Below are 11,572 nucleotides of genomic sequence, written 5' to 3' on the forward strand. Positions count from 1 at the left end.
GGGGTTATGCCTGGCTCTGCGCTCAGAAATCGCTCCTGACAGGCATGGGGGACCATATGGGATGCTGGGATTCGAACCACTGTCTGCCCTGGATTGGCTATGTGCAAGGCAAATGCTCTACCGCTGTGCTATCTCTCCGACCGCTACACAATACTTTCAATCTGCAAAATTTCCCCTTCTTGGGTCAGAGAGATGTGCAGTGGGTAAGGAATTTGTCTTCCCTTTAGCTTCACTAGGCTCAATCTCTGGCACCACTTATGGTCCCCTAAGCATCATCAGCACAGGTGATTCCTGAGCTCAAAGTCAGGGGTAAACCCTGAGCACTGCTGGGTGTAGAAAAAAGAATCCATTCTCTGATAATTCGTAAGTACTTTTTAAAAAGAGTTCACTGAATTATTTTTTGGGGGTGCACACCCAGCTGTACTCAAGGGATAATGCTGGAGAAGCTGTAAAACAAGGCTCCCAATCTCATGGTCACTGCAAAAGCCCCTGCGCCCCTCCTGGCCTTGCTGTTTCCAAGAAACAAAAGAGGCTGGAACAGGTCACATCTGTAGTCCAGATGGCCCCACAGTAGGAAAGAGCCAAGGCCCTAATCCTCACAAGCTCACACACCCACCCAGGCTTGCTGCAGGGATGTCCTGGTCACAGCGCTCCTGTCGCAGCTCCCACCCACGTATGCTTGTGAGACGGCTGGGCCTTTGGGCTCCAGGAGCGAGTTTCTGCCAGATGTTTGGAAAGAAGAGAGAAATTCCTGCTCTGTAGCAGGGCTGACATGCTTTCAGTCCCAGTCCTTTCTCAGGTGTGCTACCCAGAACTGCTTCAACTCTCTGAGCATCAGCACAGATGGGCTAGGGAAGATCAAAGCAGGGCTATGTCAAGGGCAAGAGTAGCTCCGGGCCACAAGCAGTAACTGCACTTTCCATATAAGCCCCACCGAGCCAGTTCTGGGGGGCCCACGAGGAGGAAGGAAAGATGTGGCAATGGTGGTGAGGTCATCAGAGGTCCCTTTCCTTGGCCCCTTGGTCTCCATTGCATAGCTTCTCTATGCCGCTCCTTCAGGAGCTTTCCCAGAACCTCCCCCTCTTGACAGGGCTGAGTTCACCCGCCTCACACGCCCCCACTTCCTCCCCAAGGAAGGTGGTGCCTGCTGGGGGCTGTTGAGCAATGCCTGGGAACACAATTGGAGGCAGAGGCCTGGGCCGCTGGGGTGGGGGTAGTTGGGCCTAGGGACCAGTATAGACATGGCTCTTCTCATCCTGAGCTTGAGAGGAAAACTGAAGAAAGAGGGACATGATAGCAGCAGCCTCTGCTCTTGTATTTTGAGTGCAGTGTGATAAGTCAGAGGCTCCAGGCAGCCTAAGAAGACATAAGTTTTATAGAGGGACACTGGATCAGCTGATCAGGATGTTAGTCCTGGAAAGATGGAGAGAGTAGTTTCCACAGATGCAAAGGTCTCCTGGCTCGGGAATCAAGTTTTGTCTCTTTCCCAGAGAGCTTTCCCTTGCGTGCTGCTTGCACACAACAAATCCTTGGGCCTGAGACATAACACGGGGGTTAAGATGCTGGCCTTGCATGTGGTTCAATCCCTGGCACAACATATGGCCCCCAAGCACCACAGCACTACTCCTGAACATAGAGCCAGGAAAAATCTCTGAGTACCACCAGGTATGGTCCAAAGTCCCTCACTCACAGCAAAGAAGTCTAATAGCTTCTCCTTTGGCCTGTCTGCTTTCAAAATATTGGGACCTCCAGGGCTCCAGCCACTCTGCTAGGTGTGTGTATGTATGGGGGGTGGGGTGGCAGGCTCCATGGCACACAACAACAACAACACAGTTGTTGCTTTCTGCCACCAGGAGGTCTCCTAGAGCTATGCTGTGTGACATGGGGAGTGCCTTCTCTTCTCTCCCGGCTTATCATAATATACTTCTGTGTAGGGGCTGAGATGGTTAATGGGCCTAGACTTCATAAAGTTCAGTGTTCTCTGTGTCAGAGCCCTGTCTCTGTCACTCTGTCAGCTGGAAAAGGTGGCCTGCCTAGATCTCCAAGGATCAAGGAGGAATAGGCGTGGATGGGATTGGGCCCCCTCCCCACCTCCATCCCTGACCTTCTACCTTGTTCTTTATCCCAACCCACTGCTCAGACCAGAGCTGGCCAGAGGTCCTGCAGCAGCATGTGGACGATCTGAACTGGACTTGAAGTTTCAGAGCATTAGTCCTAGAGGACCCCTAGTCTCAGACCCCTAGTTCAGATGAGGAAACTGAGAAACAGAGAGGGGAGTCAGTGCCCAGAGCCAAGACAGCAAGAGGCCCAGCTGGAACTGATTCTTCCACTCGTTGTAAGATCCTAATCTGTCAGATTTTAACAAAGGGGCCTGAGGAGGGCTGGAGATGGCGGTCTTTACATCTCCGGCTTTGAAGATGGAACAAGCATGACTTCACATGACGAAGGCACCCTATAGATTTCCTTCTGCCCAGAGCATATTTGGAAAAGGAAGTCATGCCCAGAGCATACAGACTGGGCATGACTTCCTTTTCCAAATATCTTTTGGCTCTTCCTAGAACCAGATGGCGGATGTTTGGAGTTGATGTTGTAAATAGTGTTTAGGAGCAGAGTGGGGTGCAGATGTCTTACTTTTTCTAACCACCAAGGACTGGATTGGAAAAGAGGAAAGTGGGGGAGAGGCTTAGCAGATTGGGGAGAAGGGAGGGAGGAGGGAGAGAGAAAAGAAAGGAGAGAGGGGAGTGGAGGGGAGAGAGAGAAAGAAGGGAGGTTGGTGGAGTGAAAGTGTTAGCAAGACTGAGCAAAGAGGAGTGTGAAGGGGGGACAGTGGGTTAAGGTAGCACAGGATGTGGGGAGGGGTCCCTCCATGCAGGCTCAGACAATCTCCATCTTGGGCTCAGGACCCAGCCCCTGAGCATGCTAAAAATAGCTTCGCCTTCCCCCAAGCAGGGACAGAGACACACTTGCCCTTTTATGGTAAGAAAAATCCAGATCTTAGGAGGGAGCTGTTCTGGATAAGGACCAGCTCCAGGGGCTGGGAAGGACAGGCTGGGGCTTGTTAAGATGGATGTCCTGGCCTGATAACTCACCTTCTGAGAATCTGGGCAGGGGGAATCAAATGCGCCACTGTCTTAGAGACATCTGGTCTACTTCCACCTCCTGACTTCATGGGAAAAAAAATTTGAGTCTGAATTAGGGGGAAGATTTGTACCTTAACTTCGTTATGATGGGAGGAGGGAGGCTGAGGTAGCAAGACCAATCAGCTTAGGCCACATGGGATGACTAATATGCATGTTATTCGGTCCAGGATCCCGGTCCTGGGTTACCCACGTGCATGGTAAATGCCCCACCGCGATTGCTCCAGCCCAGTATGCCTGTTATTCCCAAGAAGAATGTAGTGTAGGACACTATAACCAGAAGGCTCGCTTCCAATTTGCACAGCATCTACAGAATGACCCTGAGCAACCTGTGAGCTTTTTGGGTCTCAAATTGATTCCGTAGGGGATTTTTGTTTTGTTTTGGGGCCACAGCTGGCGGCACTCAGGAGTTACTTCTGGCTCTCTGCTCAGAAATCGCTTCTAGCAGGCTCGGGGGACCACGTGGGATGCCAGGGATCGAACCAAGGTTGACAGCATGGAAGGCAAATGCTCTACTGCTGTGCTATCACTCTGGCCCCGTAGGGGAATTTTAAGGGCCTTCCCTTCTCTTTGGCTTCTCTGAAAATTTTAAGCCTAGAAGCTGCTGCTCTGGGCAGAAGGAAATCTATAGGGTGCCTTTGTCATGTGATGAGACAGGTGGAAGAAAGAATGAGAAAGCCCTATAGGAGACTGGAGACTAGAGGTACAGCATGAATGGGATCTTTGATGGACACACTGACGTCAGAGAGAAACTCATGATCAAGGTCATTTTCAAGGTCATATAGAATATGGGGCAAAGCCAGGAATAGAACTGAGGATCTCAGCTCCCAGCTATGGACACCACCCTTCACAGGAAGATTCCCATCTAGCAGTGGTCAGCTTTGGGGACCATCTCTGGCAGAAGAAAAGTGCTTTTCTGGGCAGAATAGCCAGAACTCAAAATGGGCCATGTTTTTCTGAACACCTCTTCAAGACAGTCCTGGCTGGCTAGCTGCCTCTCCTCTGTGAAGCTCATGGGACTTTAAGAACCATGCCAGCATTACTGCCATTTTGGGCCAGAAGGCCAGGGAAGCTAAGCGGGATGCCCACATAGCAGCCTCTTTGGCAGTGGGATCTTGGACTCATTTCTTCTCAAGCCTAAGCTCTTGTTGAGTATCCACAAAGGAGGCAAGCGTCATCTGGTGATTGATCTCCTTTAGTTGCAGTTATGCTGCTATGATGAGTTCAGAGTTTAGCAGAGTTTAGTTTATTTTGTGTATACCAGGATTACCAGGCTGGTTGAGGTGGATATGACCATTTTCTAGCTTTACTACCTGGGTGAGGTGAGAACCCTGTGCCGAGGGCTTCTGGAAGTTCCAGTGTCCATATCCAACTGTTTTTCCTTTTTTGGTGGGGGGAGGGTCAAACCTGGCAGTGCTCAGGGGTTATTCCTGGCTCTGTGCTCAGAAATCGTTCCTGGCAAGCTCAGGGGACCATATGGGATGCCAGGAATTGAACCCAGGTCATCTGTGTGCAAGGCCTGCCACTCTGATATCACCCTAGCTGCATGTTTTTCCTTTTTTGGTTGTTTTTGGGTCATACCTGGCCATGCACAGGGCTGCTCTTGCCTACATGCTTGGTTGCCCTCAGTGGTGCTTTGACGGAGGATGTAATGCAGTGTATGAACCTGGGTCCAGCATGCCAGCATGTGTTCCAGGTTTTTGTCTCTCTCTCTCTCTCTCTCTCCAATCCTGTCTCTGGGATCTTTCTCTTTGCAGCTTGAAAAGGGGCTCTGTATGGGTCATGGAGGTCCAGAAAGGCCTGTTGGCCTGAGGAATGTTCATCCCATTGTCCACCCAAGTGGCTGCCTTGCCTTTGTCCTTTTCACACATGACCACTCTCCTCCCAGTCTGTATCACCGCGCTGCACTCTCAGCCCTCACACTTTCTGTGGCTTTGCCTAACAAGCAGGCTTGCTTGCCTCTCTTAACCTCCTGAGAAGCTGTCTCCCACTACTAGAGGAGAGGGGAGACAGGAAAAAGGGGGGATGGAAAGAAAACTGCATGTTTTAAATTGGAAGCGTCCCTGTGACCCTTCTGGAATTTCCATGGACTCCCTGGGGCGTGTGAACAGGCTCCCAGGGACTGTGGCCCCCCTCTCTCTTTCCTGCTGGGCAGAGGCCATGAGCTAAATGTTCCCTGGGGACCTTGCTTCTCTGGGCTCCAGGTCTTTGTCAAAACCAGTGCTCCCTGGGAAGGCCAGAGGAGGCTGTGGGGGAAGAGGAAGTGGGAGGGAGGAGGCTTCCCAAGAGGCTCTGTGTGGAGTCCAATAGAGCTGACCCAGGCCTCACTGGGAATCTAGGCCTCAGGTGTTAAACCAGGGCAACAATGGCTGCGATGTGGAGTCCTAGGCTGGTCCTAGAAGACCTAACCTTCTGCACGGAATCCCTCTGCCAAGCCTTGCTTTCCTTTGCTCACTACCTAAATGACACCTTGGGTGCTTTGGACAGATCTCTGGAGAATCCTTCCTAATGCCTTGGTGATATTGGGGCCACAAAGATGATGTCCCTGGTTCCCAGAAAACTTTTCAGAGATCCATAAATATTTTTTTTTTATTGGGCCACACACGGCGGCACTCAGGGGTTACTCCTGGCTTTGCACTCTGAAATTGGTCCTGGCAAGCTCAGGGGACCATATGACATGCCAGGAATCAAACCCTGGTCTGTCCTGGGTTGGTCGCATGCAAGACAAACACCTTACCGCTGTGCTATCTCTCTGGCCCTGATCCAGAAATTATGACTCTGGCTTTCCTTGACCCAAATCCACTTCCATCTCCAGCCTTACTTTTTGCCGTGCCAGAGTCGTCCCAGCCCTACTCTATAGCTCTCTCCCCTCAATTTGGGCTCCTTGGCCTGATGGTATTTGGGATAGGCAGAAAGAGGAGTTCCCTGCTAGAGGGAATTATCTAGGAGGGCTTCTCCCATCTTCTGGGGGCTCTGGTTGCTGGCTAGAAAGGCATTCCCAACACCTCCAAAATTCCCAGAGTCAACATGAGACTCCTGGACTCCTTTGGCCTGGTGCTCCCTTTTCAGAAACAAAATCTCTCAGTGAGACCCCCAAAATCTCTCTTCTATTTTGTTTTTGGGCCATACCCAGTGATGCTCATAGTTACGACTGGCTCTGTACTCAGGAATCACTGTTGGCAGGCTTGGGAAGCCATAGGGTGCTGGGGATCAATCCTAGGTAAGCTGTGTTCAAGGCAAGTGCCCTACCTGTTGTGCAATCTTTCCAGTCCCTAGAAATCAATCTTCTCTAGGCGAACAAAGAGGAAGCACCCCTCAACTGCACCTGAGATGAAAAATATTCCTGCATTGTTCAGGGCTCCTGCAAAGTACTGTTACCCTCTGAGATATGGGACTTTAGATCCTCTGTGCTAGCTCCAGTGGTTTGTCTCATTCTCCCCCAAATGCCTCTTTCCTCCACTCTTTCCCACGACGTGCTTCTCTTTTTTCCTAGGCCTCCTTGGTACCACTTTCTGTCCTGACCATAGGACTCTCTGCACCCCAACATTAGCTGTCTCGCTCCCTTCATGCAAGTGGCAGGCCCCTGACAGCATGAGGGGCTCAGGGAGGGGCCCAGGTACATGCTGCAGAGCTGGGCCTACTTTATCCTATTCTCCCCCTTCTGACCATTTTCTTTTTCTTTTTCTTTCTTTTTTTTTTTTTTTGGCAGGTCACACCCGGCAGTGCTCAGGAGTCACTTCTGGCTCCATGCTCATAAATCGCCCCTGGCAGGCACAGGGGACCATATGGGAAGTTGGGATTCGAACCACCGTCCTTCTGCATGAAAGGGAAATGTCTTACCTCCATGCTATCTCTCCGGCCCCCTCTTCTCACCATTTTCTGCTTCTCTCAGCACATGTCTGGATTCACTAGACTTGGGGGTCCAGCACCTGAGGTCTGGCCAGGTCCAGCTGGTCCAGCTGCCTTAGGGGTCCTGCTGCCTCTGGACACTCCTGCCAGTTTCCCAGAAGGCAGTAGTGCTGGATGTGGGCAGAAGCAAGGGGCAGCCAGCAGCATCCTAGTAACAAAAAAGAAAAAAAGGTTCTAGGTTGTGCCAGGTAGGGGATCCACAGGACGAAAGAGGCCCCAAGTGCTTGTCCCACACTGAGGTGTATGCCTATGAGGAAGAATCAGGCTCCAGTGTGGGTCCTGTCCTGAACACTCATGAGGAGGCAGCAGGCCTCACTCATGCCTAGAGCAGGGACCACCAGGCAGGGCGAACCATAACTGATCTTGCACATGGGCCCACTGTGTGCCTGAAGCCAGTCGGGTCTGGGTTGCTTATTCTGGCCTCTTGCCAACTGACATTGGACTTACCTCTCTGCTTCTCTGGACATGTGCCTCAGAGAGCCCATGGTGGGCACCACAAACACCTGATTAAATGGAAATGACTAATTGAGGGTCTCTCCTTGAACTGCCAGGGACCAATGGCACCGAGGATTGAAAAACAGTGGATGTGCATACATTTTCTTTGGGCATTCTTTCTGGCCCAGGAATTATTTTTGAGGGAAGGAGAGTAATTCATTCTTCATAGAATGAATTGGAGCTCCTGCCTCCTCCCTGGGAAAAAAGTCACCCTCAGTAGTAACCTGAGTGGTCAGGGGATACTCCTGCCTGTGTGGTGCTCAAGAGACTGTGGGTGCCAGGAATCAAACCCAATGCCTCACACATGCAAGGCAAGTGCTCTACCACTGAGCTATACCTCAGCCCTTTTTGGGACGATCAACTCCCAGGCACTGCTCATCGGGCCCTGGAGCCCCACCAACAGCATTGGCCAACAGAGCCAGTGGTTCAAGAGGAAGCCTAAAGATGCAATGCCAAGGATTGACCACCTGTGTCTCTCCAGTACTTCTAAGCATCCAGTGATGACTGGAGACCATGTGGTGCCAGGGCTTGAGTCTGGGTTGGTGCATGCTAGAAACGTGCCCTGTTATATTATCTCCTGCACCCTTAGCAGTGGCTCTTCATTCAGCCCTTACTCTTGTTAACTCATTGAGCACCAGTAACTCAGTGATCAAAGGAGGAGGTCATCACCAGGCCCAACGTGACATGGTTGTAGGCACACTGACACCTGCCGGCACCATTATTACTCACTGTTGCTGTATCTGACCCCCAGCACCCATAGCATTGAGCTCCCTGGGGCAGCACAAGGATTTATCACACCTCAAGCCTCCTGGCTTGAGTGTCAGCTCTGGTTTCTTTCCTCAGGATTAGAGGGACTCATCGTGAAATTGGAGGAAAATTTCTGTCCAGAAAGCAGAGCTGCCAACAAGCCTCTTCTGCAGGAGTGGAGGCTTGGCTCCAGTGCAGTTTCCTAGACATCGTGCAGCAAGGAAGCCCCAAAGGGCCTGTCTAGACAGGCAGCAGCAACCACCCTGGGTGCCTTTCTCTGAATTCCTGCAGATCACCTGCTGATGACCCCAATTGCCTGCATAGCTGGTGTTCTGTGATGTGGTACCTGGTGAGTTGGTGGCATGGTGCCTATGGGGACAGCAGGTAACCATACTTGGGCTGTTTCTTCCTTGTGTTTGCTGTTATTCACAGATGATGTACACAGAATAGAGCACGGACTGCCTCTACTTTAAGATGACTAATGTTATTTGGTGGGGAGAGGTCCCAAGACTCACATTCACCAGAAGCTAACTAAAAGCTATTACCAGGGGGCAATGAGAAATGGCAGAGTATCTAAAGTATTTGTTTTGCATGCAACCATCCTGGGCTCAATTGTCATCATCCTATATGGTCCCTGAGCCGGACAGGAGTGATTCCTGAGTGCATAGCCTCTGTACAGCTGGGTGTGGCCCGCAAATCAAATAAAACCACCACCACCACAAGGAAAGTGATAACAACTTGAAAAACATTTCCAAGGTCCAAACATAAGGGGAGTTGAAAAACTCCAGTTGGAGCGAGAACCAAACATAGCTATAGGGACCTCAGCCATATCCTCTGCACTCCCCAGGCCCACACAGAGAACTAGACACAGTCCCCTGGCTCAGAGGCAGCACCAGACCCAGAGTTTTCTACTCCTCAAGAATAAGTATGTCAGCTCTTCCCTGGAACTGGCCTGGCTGGAAAGGGCTGACTTTGCCCAAATGGTTGCAGTGTGGTTCTGGGCCCAGTAATCTCTACTCTCAGGGGCAGTGCCAGGGCTGACAAGATGGGGCCTTGGACCTAGGAAAATGAGGTTCAGGCTTCTGTGCCTCCCCACTTCTCTCAGAGGTGCTGGTTGTTTCAGGACCCACCACCATTTCTCAATTACAGCCATCAGCCTCTCTATAATTGCAGATGTCGGAGTGAGCCCAGGAAAATAATGATAGTGCAAGAGATTCATTCTTGTGTTCAGCTTGTGGGAAATCTCCCCATCCCAACATAGTCCCAACAAATTCTGTCGCCTTTCATAAACAGACAGTCGTGGGCAGTCATGGTCTCCAGGGCATGCGTATCATCAACAGACCAAGCAGGAAACTACCAAGCATTTGTCCCCTTCTGGAACACCCAGACCAGGCAGAGAGGCTGATCTGTGCCAGTTTGACTGTCAACTCACCAAACTCCATGAGTACAGTTACCTTTGGTGGGGTTTTCAGGGTCCTACACACTTGGCAGCACAGTTTTCTCAAAGCTTCTACTTACACAGGAATTCTCCACGACCCTAGCAAGTTTGATCCCAGCCCCAAGACTGCCAATCACTGTTCAAACATCAGAATTGGGAGTATTGTCTGCACAGTGTCTTATGAGTGCCTTATGAGGGAAGGAGACCTTGCCTGGCCTTCAGACTTCACCAAGCCCCCTTCCTCTTGCCTCTAGAGGTGCCCCTTCTGCTTCTTTCCCGAGCTGTCTTCCCTCAGCAGTCCAGCAAGCCTCCAGGCCTAGTCGCTGTTGTCTTCTCCAGGAGAGGAGCATGATTCACCCTGAAGCCACGCTAGCCCAGTCTCAGCTCCTGTTGCTGTCCCTGTTTGCTCCTGCTGAGGACATCGCCATTTACAGTGGCGGGCACTAAGGCTCCGCCTGGGCCACTCTCGTGAGGAAGCCACTGGGAACTGAACCCCAGTAGTAGATTCTCCAGCATCCTTGGGGACCTCAGGGCAGTCTCAGAGCTCATGTGACCACATTTGGGAGGCAAGGGTTGCGGGTGACCAGTGGGGTAGTCTTATCCAAGTGGGCTCCAGAGCTGGTGCGAGGGAGTCAACCTCTCAGGTCCATGCTCCAGCCTGGACCCAGTCCCTGCCTCGCTTCTCAACCTAACCACAGGTCTTCATTTTCTCTGCAGACCATGCCGTCCCCTTCACCTCTGTCACCTGCCATCTTTGCAGTGCCTGCTCCAGCTCCAAGGACGGGTGCATCTCATCCTGCCCTCCATCCAGCCTGCAGCTGGAGACCTTCAGACCCTTCTCACCACTTGAGTCTCCTGGCTACCGGCTTTCTAAGCGCATGGTCCCAAGCTGCCCCAGTTCCGGGTATGTCCTTACTCTGGCAACCTGCGAGGCTTAGATGGGCCTCAGAAGCCACATAGTAGAGCCCCCGTAGCCCCAAGGTCATATGGAAGAGCAGAGGAAACCAAGGCCTGGCAAAGGGAGGGTGATGTCTGTGGGTCAGCAAGCCCTCTGCTCTGCCCTGCTGCCTTCCTTGCCCTCACCAGCTTTCCTGTTCTGTGCCAGCGCTGAGCTTACATCGCTTCTCCTTTGCTTATGGAACTATTACTTGAACATAGTTTTTCTTGCCAGGAGAGAGCCCCAGGCTCTGGGAGCGGTGAAATCAAAACCTCATGGAGCAAGGAAGAAGCACAAACTGCAGTGCCAGGGGACAGGCCAGACCCAGGCGTGACAGTAAAGGGTGCTGGCAATGCCAACCCCGTCTCCCACCTAATGCAGCAAGAATTATTCAGAGTAGCCCCAGGTCACAACTCGTGTGTACCTGGCCGTTGCAGGGAGGGCACTTAAGCGCCTGTGTCTAGCCTCCATACAGACAGGGCAACTGAGGGGCAGGGAGTGGGTAGCACGGAGTGGGAGCTGTGCTCCCAAATTTCCCGATACAGCTTCCCCAGGTGGATGCCGCAGAGCCTCCTGCCTCCCCCTCACCCATTGACAGACCCTCTGTCCACTCTCGCTCTTACCTTTCCTGAGTTCTGGTCCAGGAGTTGCTCTCACGTCCCGAAGATGAGAGTCAGCCTATTTGGGGGGCAAGTTAAGGGTGTCACTACTTCTTGATTAACCTGATTAAGCTGGACTCTGGGAGTGCACATTGCCATAGAAGCATTTTTAAATCCCTGGCACTGCCCCCTCCCCGGGCCCCTGCCTCTGCACCCTGGCCACCCAGGCCCCTCTGCCTTTTACCTTATATGAGCTGAAGAGGCCTGCCCAGTGTTGGGGTGAGGCGGGTGCTGAGTCCTCCTGAGGTCC

The sequence above is a fragment of the Suncus etruscus genome, chromosome 12 (genome assembly GCF_024139225.1).
Source record: "Suncus etruscus isolate mSunEtr1 chromosome 12, mSunEtr1.pri.cur, whole genome shotgun sequence".
Taxonomy (NCBI): domain Eukaryota; kingdom Metazoa; phylum Chordata; class Mammalia; order Eulipotyphla; family Soricidae; genus Suncus; species Suncus etruscus.